General features: G+C 37.1%; 1 protein-coding gene across 4 annotated transcripts in view; it reads right to left on the bottom strand.

The window, feature by feature from the left end:
- Positions 1 to 3,733, bottom strand: part of ATF7IP (activating transcription factor 7 interacting protein) — a 115,564-nt gene extending 111,831 nt beyond the window's left edge. For 2 of the 4 annotated variants that reach the window (XM_055570752.1, XM_055570773.1), the window contains exons 1-2: positions 3,546 to 3,733; positions 1,898 to 1,930 (exon numbers count right to left, since the gene is read on the bottom strand). The gene's annotated coding sequence lies outside the window, so the exon portion shown is untranslated. The remainder of the gene's footprint in view (positions 1 to 1,897; positions 1,931 to 3,545) is intronic. The other 2 variants (XM_055570762.1, XM_055570769.1) reach the window with 1 other exon arrangement.
- Between the last annotated feature and the right edge of the window lie 13,223 nt (positions 3,734 to 16,956).

The following is a 16,956-nucleotide window of genomic DNA, read 5'->3' as shown; positions in this document are numbered from 1 at the left end:
GTAATATTTTTTATGCAGAGAAGTCCTGGAAAAATAATAAATGAAAAAGCAGTGCACATCACTACATTAAAATATAACAATTCTAAGTGGGTAAAACCACGTCCAAATCTGCAAACCAATAGATTGTAGACAGCCAGGTTCTTCCACCCATGTAATGTTCTAGGCAAGAAATACTGGAGTGGGTTGCCACTGCTACTCCAAGGGATCTTCCCAACCCAGGAATCGAACCCATATCCCTTGTGTCTCCTGCATTGGCAAGTGGATTCTTTACCACTGTTCCACCTGGAAGCCCATAGCAATTGTTTTTAAAAATTTAACTGAAAAAAAAAAAACCTGCAAAAAATATGAAAAGCAGTTTTCATACTCACAAACAACTGTTGCAAACAAATAAGAAAAATATTAACATTTACCACAAAAAAAGATACACAAAATATCCTCAAACAGCAAAGACAAGAAAAATGAGAAAGTTGCATATATATTAAACATTTAAAAGTTCAATTTCACTAGTTACCAGGAAAAAAAGTTAATAAGCTACTATTTCTCAACCACCAAAATCATGGTGGCATGGGAAATGCTTTTCAAAAAAACTAAGTGTTTATCTATTTTGTAAATTACTTTAAAAGCCCTTTGAAACAGTAATTTCAAAGAAATAAGATATAGATTGTGATTCACATACAAGATGTTCACTGTAGCTTTATTTATAATACAGAAATGCAAAATGAACAAAATGTTCAATAAGGAAAATCACAGTACATTCTTATTAAAAACACTGATTATGTGGCTGTTCAAAAACATATTTCAAGAACATTTGATAATTTAGGATATTTTCACAAAATGAATATTATGCAATCATTTTTGAAAAACATACTTCTAAAGAACAATGAAATGGATAAATATCCACAATATAACACTAGGTTGTGTGTGTGTGCATGCTCAGTTGTGTCCAACTCTTTGCAATCCCATGGACTGTAGCCTGCCAGGCTTCTCTGTCCATGGAATTTCCCTGGCAAGAATACTGGAATGTGTTGCCGTTTCCTCCTCCATGGGATCTTCCCGACTCAGGGATCAAACCCATGTCTCCTATACATCTCCTGCATTGCAGGTGGATTCTTTTCCGCTGAGCCACCAGGGAAGTAAATAGCCACAATACGACATTGTGTGTGTATGTATATGCTCAGGTTAAGAGGCAGAAATGAAATTATGATCCAAAACATAACTAATTGATCAATCAATAAATAATAATCAAAAAACATTTAGTGTGTTTATTTCTAATTAATTTTCGACACCTTCTAAACATGCTAAAACAAGTAAAAAGTTTTAAATATCAATATTCAAATCACAATTTAAAGAAAACACAAACTTTAATGGCTTTGGCTTAAGTATTCCGATCTTTTTTTCCTGAATTTTTTGTTTAAAATGTACAAATCTAAAAGGATTTTTTTTCACTCTCAGTAACAGAATTCATTCAGTATTCATTCAATCTTAATAGTAACTTAAATTCTAAATCATGCCTGTTATTCACAGAGTACTAATGAACAAAAAATACTAGATGTTCAGACAGTACAGTATTCTTAGTTTTAAGTTTATAGAACTATACTTGCCTTTCTAACAAACGTTTAACAGCAAAACTGTCCTACCAATACATATTTACATAGTTCGTTATGTTCTTCAGTGTTGTCAAGTGCCTCTTATAAGCTTCAACATTAACCTGAGGCAATCATTTGTATATGCAAATGAAAACATAAACTTAAATATATAAAACAAAATATTTCACTTTTCTGGAAGTGCAGAATGAAACATGCCCTATGACAGAAGTTCTTTTCTTAACCTAACTATGTACGCATACACAGACACAGAAAAAAACATGTTTCAACTCTTTAAATATTTGAAATTATACCTGGAGATGGAAGGGGTGTGCTGGGTAATCAACCTGGAAGCATAAAAGGGGAAAAAAATCACACAACTGCCCTCTAAATATATTTCTGTGTAAAAGACTTAGGAGGTTCAAAAATTATATCACAACAACAAATACTCTGTTCAGAAAAAAAGAATTATTCCTATCATTGCATTTTATCTCCTGTGTGATGTCATTTTTTAAAAACCCATCAACCAAAAGTACTCCTTTCAACTACATCTATTTAATTCTTATTAACAGTACCTGTAGGCAACAAAGTCCCTAAACCAACCAAGATTATAAAGCGACAGCCACTTCTTCATTTGACAGGTGACTAATTTCGGAGTTACATAACCAACCAAGAAAACAGTTGTTGTATATACAAGCCAAAGATGACATTTATGACAACCATTTACAAGTCTTCAGGCCAGTAAGAAATAATTTGCACAATGGTAGAATTATATTAAATCGTATAAAACTTCTCCCAGAGGCTTACCTAAGATTTAAATATAGTGACACTACCATTTTAAACTAAAATAATCAGGATACTTGTAAGTACTTTAAGAAACTAAAACCTGGAACAGACAACTTAGAAAACCAAACACAAACTATCTTACACACATTTATATATAGCAGGCTGTTTTTTTAATCAACTGATTTATTGATGATTCACAATCTCCTCAGGCCTCAGGGTAGTTGGGAGTTTTTGTAGAATTCTTTATCAGGAACATTTATCGAGTTTAAGAGTTATATTTTACATATCATTACAATTTTAAAAGTCAAAGTAACAAATATAATCTAACTGAAGCAGTAATAGACATGCAATCAGAAATAGAAAAAATGTAAAACTCAAATGCAAGCAAGGTTAGAGGCACACCACTGATTAAAACTCCACCGACTGAAGATCAAATTATTTTAAAAAATATAAATACTTAAGGAGATTGAGATTTCTTTTAAAACAACATTATATAGATTCTTCCAATGTCCCCTCCCTCTCATATTTCTAAACCTCAAACTGTTTCTATTTTGAAAACATTCCATAATGGAACTGGTAAGGATAGGGTTAAAAATGTATTTGCAAATATGCAGTTCAAATAATTGCACTTCCCGTGAGAACACCACTAGGTGCTGATCTTTAGCTCCCTAAATATAAACTTGAATCCAGAAATACACTTAAAGTGAAATTAAAATCGAGAACCACAAATGGACAATTATTTTTACACAAAATTAAGTCCACAGCTTCTCAGAGAATAGGAGAAACACACACACACACACAAAACTCTTAAGTCGCTACAGGAATACAGCATAAAAAAAACGTTTTCCTTGAAAAATACAGGAATTCCAGCGTAACAAAACGAAACCCCTCAAGAATGAAAAAAATTAAATCTAGAACCCGAATGGCGTCCAAGAACATTAGATCTTGAAAATGAATATTGCGCTTGCGCAGCCACCGCCCCGCCAGCTGCACAACTGCAGCTAGAGCCCGACCCCGCAAGATCACGTGCTCCCATGCAGCGCCCGCCCGCAGCTCCGCAACCGCGCAAGCGCAAACACAACTCCCGCAGCCGCCATAATGCGGTCTTGACTCTTAAGAAATACAATAGTAATTTAACAAAATGTGGTTATAACAGCCCCTGGGACTCACATATACCTTTCGGGGCGGGAGATGAGGCTGGAGGAACCAAGTTCCGTCCTAAAGAGTCGTCCCGCGCAGCCGTCCCCACCGCTGCCGCCTCAGTCTCGCGCTCCCCACTCGCCGCGCCGCCGCTGCCTCCGCCGCCGCCTCCGCAGATTCAAAAACAAACCCGCTTCTCCCCTGCACGCGCCGGGGCCGTTATGCAAATTATTGTAGGCGGGGCTTGGTGGTCGTAATATTGGCCACGCCCGCCGTGCTTTCAGCCAATAGGCTCCCGGATTGGCTGTTCCCCATGCAAATCTCCAGGGTTTTAATTTGAATGAGAAATATTGGCCCCGCCTCCTGCCGTGGAAAAGAGAAGCTAGTCTGAGGTGGTGGCGCTGCGCCCTTTAGTTGCAGTGAGGTGTGTTTTTTGAGTGGCGCATCGCTCAACCGGTGAGTAGCACTTTGTGAGCGCCCTCTATGAGCCTCAGGAAAGAAGGAAGGAAATAGGTGGGTGAAAGTTAAAAAAGCTAGGGCAAGGTTTTCGAAAAAGACTGTAGCATGTTACTTTATCGTTTATATGAAAAACTCGGAAAATATACTTTAAACTGTGTAAGTCACGAGAGAATGGCGCAAACACATCTTTTCTTTCAGTTGTTCTCTGCCAGAACAAGCGCTTCTAGTTATACCTTTCCACCTGTTGTATCCCTGTTATTCAGTTTTTTATTGCGAGCCAAACCCTCATGAAGGCCACGGAGTGCAATTAAAAAAAAAAAAATGCTCCTCGTGTTTTTTGAAGAATCTGGGCTTACGTCCAGTTACTCCTGCTTACTTGCTTGTTACTTGGAATAAGTGTGTTAGTCAGTTTTCTCATCTCCAAAATGATGATAATAACTGTAATTCAAATCAGTTGAGGAGGCTAAATGATTGGATAAATGTAAATGTGTTCTGCAAAGCAAAGGCAGACTGATAAATTGATAGTGAGGTTTGGTTGTTTTTTTTTTTTTTAATATCATTAGTAAACCCTAACGCTTAATCTATTCATTCAGTATTTATTTAGCAATGAGTGTGTTCCAGACCTATATTAATTTGCCCATCTTTAAGAAATCTCTGCTACAGTGGAGGAGACAAAAAAGTTAACAGGGAGTTTTTATAAATAATTAGAAATTAATGTGGGGTGGTTAATATTTATTTCTATAACTTGATTCTGTCCTTAGCACAGAATATAGTACATTGGTGCTCAGTAAATTACAAATAGAGTCTCAATTATAACAAATTATGTATTATAATTTACTTAACACATAGTGCTCAGTTATAAAATAGATGCTCTGCAAATTACAAATCTATCAATATTTAAAATTCTATAATAAGAAATGAGGTTGGTATAGTAGAGTTCATTAGCTTTCTCTTTGTCTTCTATAAGCAAATAAAAAGGAATCATTTTCATAATAGTTAATTCTTAATTGTCTTGGCTAATGACAAATAATTGAACATGAACTCACCAATTGGTCAATTTTCTTTCTTGCTCATACTCTAGACTTGCCTCTCTAAAACTCCAATTAGACAGTTTTATTGTATTTGAATCTTCTCCCGTATATCCTCAACCACATGTTTATAAGCGCTTTAGCCATTCTACCTGCTGGTTAATCTAACCAATCATTCATTGTTTCAATCAACAAGTACATCGTTTTTTATTTTTTCACACACTTTCCTAAGCACTAGAGATGCCCAGAGGAAATGACACTGCCTCTAATCAGGAAGGAGTCATATATACAGATTCCCATTATGAGATCATTACAATCATGAGATTATATACTAAAAATAAAAGAAATATAAAACAAGAGAACATAAATCTTCCTTGTGGAATGTAGGAAAATTTCACAGAATAGGTGATGCTTGATCTGACTCATAATGTAGAACTTAAAGTGGCTGTCAGAATAGGTACAAAAGAAAGAAGATTCAAGTTAGGTAAAACAGAAACGCAAAGGCATTGTAAAGGGGAAAAGGTGTGGCTTAAATTTATAGTAGGATGATACTTAGAATATTTATCAATCCTTGTGGTACCAGGCACTGACCAATTAGAATAGAGAAGTTTGAAGATCCCTAATTTACCAGATGTTAATCTTCTAGTTATAGGTTTGTGGAGAGGTCCAATGATTCTTCAGCTGAGCATTGAGACAGACTGGATGGTAGGAGGGATATTTGGTGTAGGGCAGCTACTTACCAGTAAGTACTGAAGGATTTATATATTTTACCCTCCGTGATGGGCTTATTTATATATACAGACTGAATAGTCTTCTAGAAAAAAAGTGGAGGAAAGCTATATCACAGAAAAAATTCCAAAAAACAAAAAGGAAAAAAACCTAAAATAGTCAACATTTTAAAATGAAGCAATTGAGCAACAATTGAACAAGGAAAATAAAACTTTTGAAAAACAATATAAACTTGAGAAAGGAACAGTTAAAGAGGAAAGCTGGAGTTTCTAAGTACTGTTAGAAACAGTCTAATTTAGTGCTTATAAAAATGGGCTCTGAAGATACACTACCTGAATTAAAATCTTGTGTCTGCCTGCAATGGAGGAGACCCTGATTTGATCTCTGGGTTGAGTAGATCCCCTGGAGAAGGATATGGCAGCCCAGTCCACTTTTCTTGCCTGGATAATCCCCATGGACAGAAGAGCCAGGCATGCAGCAGCCCATGGGTTCGCAAAGAGTTGGACACAACTAAGCATCATCTACTCAATGGACGTGAGTTTGAGCAAGCTCTGGGAGTTGGTGATGAACAGGGAAGCCTGTCCATGCTGCAGTCCATGGGGTCACAAAGAGTCTGACACGACTGAGTGACTGAACTGAACTGAACGTGTGAAGCACACATGCATGTTCAGCTTCTTACTACATGTTCTAAACTTCTCTATCCAAATGGTTTCAGAAACAGGAAATGTGCTTGGTAAAAATTGCCCTTATCTGGTAATGTTTTTACAAAGATTAAATTATGATAAAACACTTTGAGGAATGCTGACTATATACTAGCATTAATAGCTTGATGAGTGTTAGCTAATAGTAATCATAGTATCAATAGTAGTATTAGTAGTATTTGTCTGAGTAGTAATAGCACAAACGTAGATCACTTTGAGCAGTTTCTATCTATATATCTTATACTACCATTAAGATAGAATATGAATGAACCATAACCTGATAGTTCTTGTTGTCCTCCAATTTTCAGAGTAGTTTACTGAGGTGTTAAATAGGAAAATCTGGAAAAACTTAAGAAATAACTTCTTGGAATAGGTGTATAATAAAAAAGAATCTAAGATGATCTTTGGAAAATTCTGAAAGAGATGGAAATACCAGACCACCTGACCCACCTCTTGAGAAATTTGTATGCAGGTCAGGAATCAACAGTTAGAACTGAACATGGAACAACAGACTGGTTCCAAATAGGAAAAGGAGTACGTCAAGGCTGTATATTGTCACCCTGCTTATTTAACTTCTATGCAGAGTACATCATGAGAAATGCTGGGCTGGAAGAAGCACAAGTTGGAATCAAGATTGCCAGGAGAAATATCAATAACCTCAGTTATGCAGATGACACCACCCTTATGGCAGAAAGTGAAGAGGAACTAAAAAGCCTCTTGATGAAAGTGAAAGTGGAGAGTGAAAAAGTTGGCTTAAAGCTCAACATTCAGAAAACAAAGATCATGGCATCTGGTCCCATCACTTCATGGGAAATAGATGGGGAAACAGTGTAAACAGTGTCAGACTTTATTTTTGGGGGCTCCAAAATCACTGCAGATGGTGACTGCAGCCATGAAATCAAAAGATGCTTACTCCTTGGAAGGAAAATTATGACCAACCTAGATAGCATATTGAAAAGCAGAGACATTACTTTGCCAACATAGGTCCGTCTAGTCAAGGCTATGGCTTTTCCAGTGCTCATGTATGGATGTGAGAGTTGGACTATGAAGAAAGCTGAGCGCCGAAGAATTGATGCTTTTGAACAGTGGTGTTGGAGAAGACTCTTGAGAGTCCCTTGGACTGCAAGGAGATCCAACCAGTCCATTCTGAAGGAGATCAGCCCTGGGATTTCTTTGGAAGGAACGATGCTAAAGCTGAAACCTCAGTACTTTGGCCACCTCATGTGAAGAGTTGACTCATTGGAAAAGACTCTGATGCTGGGAGGGATTGGGGGCAGGAGGAGAAGGGGATGACAGAGGATGAGATGGCTGGATGGCATCACTGACTCGATGGACGTGAATCTGAGTGAACTCCGGGATTTGGTGATGGACAGGGAGGCCTTTGTGCTGCAATTCATGGGGTCGCAAAGAGTTGGACACGACTGAGCGACTGAACTGAACTGAACTGAAGATCTCTATACCTTTGCATTCACACCCTGTGTAATCATTTCCTCTTGAGTGTGGACAAAACTCATGACTTCCTTCCAGCCAATGTTGTTATTGTTCAGTCACTATGTCATGTCCAACTTTTTGTGAACCCATGGACTGCAGCATGCCAGGCAACTCTGTCCTCCACTATATCCCAGAGTTAACCAATAGAATATTGCAAAGGTGTATAAATTTTTCAGATGTAACCAAGGTCTCATAAAAATTGATTTTGAATAACCAAAAGAGATATTATCTTGGATGGGCCTGACTTCATCTGGAAAAAGCCCTTTAAAAAGGAACTGAGCCTTCCGTGAGGAGAGAGATTCTCCTTGCTTGTTTGCTGAAGTAATCAGAAACGAAAGAGAATAAATTATAACTGTACTCCATAAATACAAAGGCTCATAAGACACTACTATGAACAATTATACATTAACAAATTGGACAGCCTAGGAGAAATGGATAAATTCCTAGAAATGTATAACCTACCAAGACTGAAGCATAAAAAAATAGAAAATCTGAATGCACCAATTAACCAGTAAGGAGACTGAATTGGTAATCAAAAATTTCCGAGCAACAAAAGGCTAGGACCAGATGGTTTCACTGGTGAATTCTACCAGACATTTAAAAGCAAGCTAATACCAAATTCTCTTCAAAATCTTCCAAAAAAAATGGAAGAGGAAGAAACAAACTCATTTTAGGAGGACAGCATTATCTTGATACCAAACCCAGGAAAGGATGCCACCAGAAAAGAAAATAACAGACCAGTATTCCTAATGAACATAGATGAAAAATCCTCAACAAAATATTAACAAACAGAATTCAATTAGCAAACAATACATCAAAAGAATGGTACACCAAGATAAAGTGGGACTTATTTCATGGATGTAAGGATAGTTCAAGATCCAACCAGTCCATCCTAAAGGAGATCAGTCCTGGGTGTTCATTTGAAGGACTGATGTTGAAGCTGAAACTCCAATACTTTGGCCACCTGATGTGAAGAGCTGACTCATTTAAAAAGACCCTGATGCTGGAAAAGATTGAACGTGGGAGGAAAAGGGAAAGACAGAGAATGAGATGGTTGGATGGCATCACTGACTCAATGGACATGGGTTTGGGTGGGCTCCGGGAGTTGGTGATGGACAGGGAGGCCTGGCCTGCTACGGTTCATTGGGTTTCAAGGAGTTGAACACGACTGAGCGACTGAACTGAACTGAACTGAAGGATAGTTTAATACCTGTAAATCAATCAGTATGATATACCACATTAATAAAATGAAGGATAAAAATTATGATCAGCTCAATAGATGCAGAAAAATGTTTGACAAAATTCAACCTTATTTATGATCAAAAACTCCCAACAAAGTGGTATAGAGAGAATATACCTCAACATAATAAAGGCCAAATATGACAAGCCCAGAGTTAATATCATTCTCAAGGGTAAAAACCTAAGAGCTTTTCCTCTAAGACCAAGAACAATACAAAAATGCCTACTCTTGCCACTTTTATTCAACAGCATATTGAATGTCCTAGCCAGGACAATTAGATGAGAAAAAGAAATCAGTTATCCAAATCAGAAAGAAAGCAGCAGAACTGTCATTATGACAGTTTTATTATGCAGATTACATGATATGATATGCAGAAATCCCTAAAGACACAAAGAATCACACACACACACATACACACACACACACCCCTGATCAAAGCAATCTTGAGAAAGCAAATCTGGAAACATAATGGTCTCTAGTATCAAACTATATTACAAAGTCATAGTAACCAAAACAGTATGGCACAGGCATAAAAACAGATATATAGATCAGTGAAACAGAATAGAGATCCCAGAAGTAAATCCACAAATATGTAAAATCAACCAATATGTTAAATATAGTAAGTTAATTTACAACAAAGGAGCCAGAAATATACTATGGGGAAATGACAGTCACTTCAATAAAAGGTGTTGGAAAATCAGAACAGCCACATGCAAAGAAATGAAGCTGGACAATTGTCTTATACCATATACAAAAATGAATACAAAATGAATTAAAATCTTAAATGTAAGACCTGAAGCTTTAAAACTCCTAGAAGAAAAAGATGTTATACTCACTGACATTAGTCTTAGTGAGTTTTTACACTTGACACAAAAAGCAAAGGCAACAAAAGCAAAAAGAAACAAGTGTGACTACATTAAACTAAAAAGCTTCAGCATAGCAGAGGACACTATCAACAAAATGATGAGGAAACCTACAGAATGGGAGAAAATGATTCATAAATTGTGTATCTGATAATGGATTAATATTCAAAATATATAAAGAACTCATACACTCAACAGCAAAAAAATATTGAAAAATAAGCACAATATCTGAATATACATTTTTCTAAGACATACAAATGACAAGCAGATACATGAAAAAGTGATCAAATCAGTAATAATTAGGAAAATGTAAATCAAAACCACAATGAGATATTACTTCACTCTTATCATAATGACTATTATTGAAAGGACAAGAGATAACAAGTGTTGATGAGGATGTAGAGGAAAAAGGAACTTTTGTGCACTGTTGCTGGGGATGTAAATTGGTGCAGCCACCATGAAAAACAATTAGAGGTTTCTCAGAAAACTTAAAAATAGAACAACTATCAGATCAGATCAGATCAGTTGCTCAGTCGTGTCCGACTCTTTGTGACCCCATGAATCGCAGCACGCCAGGCCTCCCAGTCCCTCACCAAATCCCAGAGTTCACTCAAACTCACGTCCATCGAGTCAGTGATGCCATCCAGCCATCTCATCCTCTGTCGTCCCCTTCTCCTCCTGCCCCCAATCCCTCCCAGCATCAGAGTCTTTTCCAATGAGTCAACTCTTCACATGAGGTGGCCAAAGTACTGGAGTTTCAGCTTTAGCATCGTTCCTTCCAAAGAAATCCCAGGGCTGATCTCCTTCAGAATGGACTGGTTGGATCTCCTTGCAGTCCAAGGGACTCTCAAGAGTCTTCTCCACAGATCAAAAGCATCAATTCTTCGGTGCTCAGCCTTCTTCACACATCTTCTCACATCCATACATGACCACAGGAAAAACCATAGCCTTGACTAGACGAACCTTTGTTGGCAAAGTGATGTCTCTGCTTTTGAATATGCTATCTAGGTTGGTCATAACTTTCCTTCCAAGGAGTAAGTGCCTTTTAATTTCATGACTGCAGTCACCATCTGTAGTGATTTTGGAGCCCAGAAAAATAAAGTCTGACACTGTTTCCACTGTTTCCCCATCTATTTCCCATGAAGTGGTGGGACTGGATGCCATGATCTTTGTTTTCTGAATGTTGAGCTTTAAGCCAACTTTTTCACTCTCCACTTTCACTTTCATCAAGAGGCTTTTTAGTTCCTCTTCACTTTCTGCCATAAGGGTGGTGTCATCTGCATAACTGAGGTTATTGATATTTCTCCCGGCAATCTTGATTCCAACTTGTGTTTCTTCCAGTCCAGCATTTCTCATGATGTACTCTGCATATAAGGTAAACAAACAGGGTGACAATATACAGCCTTGACGAACTCCTTTTCCTATTTGGAACCAGTCTGTTGTTCCATGTTTAGTTCTAACTGTTGCTTCCTGACCTGCATACAAATTTCTCAAGAGGCAGGTCAGGTGGTCTGGTATTCCCATCTCTTTCAGAGTTTTCCACAGTTGATTGTGATCCACACAGTCAAAGGCTTTGGCATAGTCAATAAAGCAGAAATAGATGTTTTTCTGGAACTCTCTTGCTTTTTCCATGATCCAGCGGATGTTGGCAGTTTGATCTCTGGTTCCTCTGCCTTTTCTAAAACCAGCTTGAACATCTGGAAGTTCACAGTTCACATATTGCTGAAGCCTGGCTTGGAGAATTTTGAGCATTACTTTACTAGCATGTGAGATGAGTGCAATTGTGTGGTAGTTTGAGCATTCTTTGGCACTGCCTTTCTTTGGGATTGGAGTGAAAACTGACCTTTTCCAGTCCTGTGGCCACTGCTGAGTTTTCCAAATTATGGTCCAGCAATTACATGTTTAGGTATTTATTGAAAGGAAATTCGAACACTAACTCAAGAAGATACATGCACTTCCATGTTCCTTACAACATTGTTTACAATAGACATGGAAGCAACTTAAGTGATCATTTAATGGTTAAAAAAATAAATAAGATGTGAGATATATATATATATAATGAAATATTATTCAGTCATAAAAAGAATGAAATCCTGCCATTTGCAACACCGTGGATGGATCTTGAAAGCATTTGGCTCAGTGAAATAAGTCAGAGAATGTCAAATACCATATAATCCCACTTAGACGTGGAATTTTTTAAAAAATCAACAAAGTAGAAGCTAAACTCATAGATCCAGAAAACTGGCAGACACTTGCAAGAGATGTGGGATAAGGAGGTAAGTGAAATGGGTGAAAGGAGTCAAAAAGAACAAATTTTCAGTTATAAATAAGTCATGGGGATGTAATGTATAGCTTTGTTTCTAGTTTAAAATAATGTATTATATATTTGAAAATTGATAATAGAGTAAATCTTAAAAGTTCTCATAAAAAAAATTGTAACTATGTGTGGTGATGGATGTTAACAAGACTTATTGTGGTAATCATTTTGCAAGGTATACAGATATTGAATTATGTTGTATATCTGAAACTAATAAAATATCATGTTAATTATTTCTCTATTTTTTAAATTAAAACTTTTATATCTCAAAGGACAAGATCAAGGAAATAAGAAGACAACCCACCTAATGGGACAGAATCATTGAAAATCTGATAAAAGTCCAGAATTTATAAAGAATTCTTATAACTCACAAGAATAACCACAACAAAACCCAGTTCAAAAATGGGTGAAGTACTTAAACAGACTTATCTACAAGAAGATATACAAGTAGCCAATAAGAATACAAAAAGGTGCTCCACAGCATTAGTCATTCAGTTCAGTTCAGTTCAGTTCAGTTTAGTCGCTCAGTCGTGTCCGACTCTTTGAGACCCCATGAATTGCAGCACACCAGGCCTCCCTGCCCATCACCAACTCCTGGAGTTCACTCAAACTCACGTCCATCGAGTCATTGATTCCATCCAGCCATCTCATCCTCTGTCATCCCCTTCTCCTCCTGCCCCCATCCCTCCCAGCATCAGAGTCTTTTCCAATGAGTCAACTCTTCGCATGAGGTGGCCAAAGTACTGGACTTTCAGCTTTAGCATCATTCCTTCCAAAGAAATCCCAGGGCTGATCTCCTTCAGAATGGACTGATGGATCTCCTTGCAGTCCAAGGGACTCTCAAGAGTCTTCTCCAACACCACAGTTCAAAAGCATCAATTCTTCGGCACTCAGCTTTCTTTATAGTCCAACTCTCACATCCATACATGACCACTGGAAAAACCATAGCCTTGACTAGACAGACCTTTGTTGGCAAAGTAATGTCTCTGCTTTTCAATATGCTATCTAGGTTGGTCATAACTTTCCTTCCAAGGAGTAAGCGTCTTTTAATTTCATGGCTGCAGTCACCATCTGCAGTGATTTTGGAGCGCAAAAAAATAAAGTCTGACACTGTTTCCCCATCTATTTCCCATGAAATGATGGGACCAGATACCATGATCTTCATTTTCTGAATGTAGAGCTTTAAGCCAACTTTTTTACTCTCCTCTTTCACTTTCATCAAGAGCCTTTTTAGTTCCTCTTCACTCTCTGTCATAAGGGTGGTATCATCTGCATATCTGAGCTTATTGATATTTCTCCTGGCAATCTTGATTCCAGCTTGTGCTTCCTCCAGCCCAGTGTTTCTCATGATGTACTCTGCATAGAAGTTAAATAAGCAGGGTGACAATATACAGCCTTGATGTACTCCTTTTCCTATTTGGAACCAGTCTGTTGTTCCATGTCAAGTTCTAATTGTTCCTTCCTGACCTGCATACAGGAAAATGCAAATTAAAAATCACAATGACACACCACATTATAGCAATTAGGACTATCACCAAAAACAAGCAAACAATAATAACAAATGTTGATAAGAATGTGAAGAAATTAGAATTCCTATGCATTACTGGTGGGAATGTAAAATGGTATACCTCTGTAGAAAACAACAGACATTTCTCCAAAGAAATGTCTTTGTTCAGTTCAGTTCAGTCACTCAGTCATGTCTGACTCTTTGTGACCCCATGGACTGCAGAACACCAGGCTTCCCTGTCCATCGCCAACTCCCAGAGCTTGCTCAAACTCATGTCCATTGAGTTGGTGTTGCCATCTTATCTTCTGTCAGATGGCTAATAAACACATGAAGAGATGCTCAACATCATTCATTATTAGAGGAATGCAAATCAAAAACTACAATGAGATATCATCTCACACTGGACAGAATGACCATAATAAAATTTAAAAAAAAAAAATTCACAAATGACAAGTGCTGGAGAGGGTGTGGAGAAAAGGGAACTTTACTGCACTGCTGGTGGGGATGTAAATTGATACAGCCACTATGGAAGACAGTATGGTGATCCTTAAAAAACCAGGAATAAAACCACCATATGACCCAACAATTCCACTTCTAGGCATATACCCTGAAGAAACCAAAACTGAAAAAGACACATGATGTACCCCAATGTTCATTGCAGCATGATTGACAATAGCTAAGACATGGAAGCAACCTAGATGTCCATCAACAGATGAATGGATAAAGAAGCTGTGGTACATATATATAATGGAATACTACTAAAACATAAAAAGGAACACATTTGAGTCATTTCTAATGAGGTGGATGAACCTAGAGCCTATTATGCAAAATGAAGTTAGAAAGATAAAAACAGTGTATATTAAAACATAATATGGAATCTAGAAGGATGATACTGATAAACCTGTTCACAGAGCAGCAATGGAGACCCAGATATAGAGAACAGACATAAGGACAAAGGTGGGAGAGAAGAAGGAGAAGGTGAGATGAATGGAGAGAGTAGCATGGAAGCATATACACTAACTTATGTAAATATATAGCCAATGGGAATATGCTGTACAACTCAGGGAACTCAAATTGGAGCTCTGTAATAACTTAAAGGGGTGGGAATGGGTGGGAGGGAAGGGACATATGTACACCTATGGTTAATTCATGTTGATGTGTGACAGAAATCAAACCAATATTGTAAAGCAATCATCAATCAGTTAAAAATAAAATATTTTAAAAAATCACAATGACATGCCACATTATAGCAATTAGGAGGGCTATCACCTAAAACAAACAAATAATAATAACAAATGTCACCAAGAATGTAAAAGAATTAGAACTCTCATGCATTACTGGAAAGAAAAAGGGAAGTTGCTCAGACGTGTCAGACTCTTTGTGACTCCATGGACTGTAGCCTACCAGGGTCCTCTGTACATGGGATTTTCCAGGCAAGAATACTGGAGTGGGTTGCTATGTCCTTCTCCAGGAGATCTTCCTGACCCAGGGACTGAACCAGGGTATGCCGCATTGCAGGCAGATGCTTTACCCTCTGAGCCACTGGTGGGAATGTAAAATGGTATAGCCTCTGTGGAAAAGAGGTTGACATTTCTTCAAAAAGTTAAACAGAATTACCATAGGATTCAGCAATTCCATTCCTGGAATATAAACCCGAAAGAAATGATAGAGGGAATCTGAGATAGGCTTGTACCCTCAAGCAAGACAGACAGAACACTTAAGAAATCCATACCCCAAGACCCATATTTACAAGCCTGCTTAAAGCTGTGGCTTAATCTCAACATTATATCCCTGTCCTCCTTCCCCACCACCTCATGCTAAAATGATTAGATTTTTAAAATAACATTACAGTACAGCTGGGAGAGCTAAAAATCACAGTGATAGAGATGATGAATGCCTTAAATGAGCTCATCAGTAAATTCAACATAGGTAAGCAAAGAACCAATAAACTTGAAGGTAGGTCAATAGAAATTACCCAAACTAAAATCCAAAAAGAAAAGCAAGAATCAACAAAAAAATAGAACAGAATATTCAAGAGATGTGGAATAATATCAAATGGTCTGATATTGTACCTAATTAGAATCCCAGAAGGAAAAGAAAGAACAAAGTAGAATATTTGAATAACAATAGCCAAAAATTTTCCAAAATTAATTAGAGAGTAAATCTCATATCCAAAAAGTTCAGAGAACCAAGTAGGATAAATACAAAAGCCCCACAATTTAGGCATATCATATTTAAATAGCTGCAAATCAAAGACAAGCAAAAATCTTGAAGTCACCCAGAGAAAAAGATATATTACTCATAGAGGGACAAGGCTTAGAATTATAACATATATGTCTCATCAAAAACAATGCAAGTCAAGAGACAATAAAGTGACACTTTTCAAGTGCTGAAAGAAAAAAAAACAATTCTATACCTGGCAAAAGTATCCTTTAAAATGAAGAAGACATAAAAATACTTTTAAACAAATCAGAACTGAGGAAATTCATTGTCAGCAGAAATACTCTAAAAGAAATGTTAAAGAAGTTCTCAGGGATAAAGAATATTAGATAGGTCAGAAACATGCATCAACATAAAGGACTAAAGAGTATCAAAAATGAAATAAATGAAGGTAAAAGAAAATATTTTCAATTACTCTAAAAGATAACTTGTCTTTAAAGCAAAAGGCCATTCTACCATTCTATTAGGACAGTTGTCTTAGATAATGAGAACAGGTAAGACTAGTGAATTCTATGAAATAAGCATATCAACATACTTTGCCATAAAATGAGTTAGTTCCTTGGTTGAAAATTATATTCTTTGGAATATTGTGCTTAAGGCATTCTGTAAATCCACAGGTTGTGGTGGGTTTAGAAGAAGTATTGTAGATAGGAAAGGTAAATCTTCTTCCAAATTATATTAGTCTGAAATAGTCTATATCAGTGAGAACAAAGTATACCCTTTGAATGATGGAATTAATCTAATGTAATCAGCCTGCTGCCAAGATAGACTTATCTCCAGGAATGGTCTCAAAGCAGGAGGGTCATTGTTGGTCTGTACTGTTGTAGCTTGGGCTCATTGCAATGGTTTTGGTTCATGGAAAGCCATGTTGTTAAGTCCATGCATAATCTCC

The sequence above is a fragment of the Bubalus kerabau genome, chromosome 1 (assembly GCF_029407905.1).
Source record: "Bubalus kerabau isolate K-KA32 ecotype Philippines breed swamp buffalo chromosome 1, PCC_UOA_SB_1v2, whole genome shotgun sequence".
NCBI lineage: Eukaryota > Metazoa > Chordata > Mammalia > Artiodactyla > Bovidae > Bubalus > Bubalus kerabau.
The sequence above is the reverse complement of the archived record's forward strand: the minus strand, read 5'-3'. Positions and strand labels throughout refer to the sequence as shown.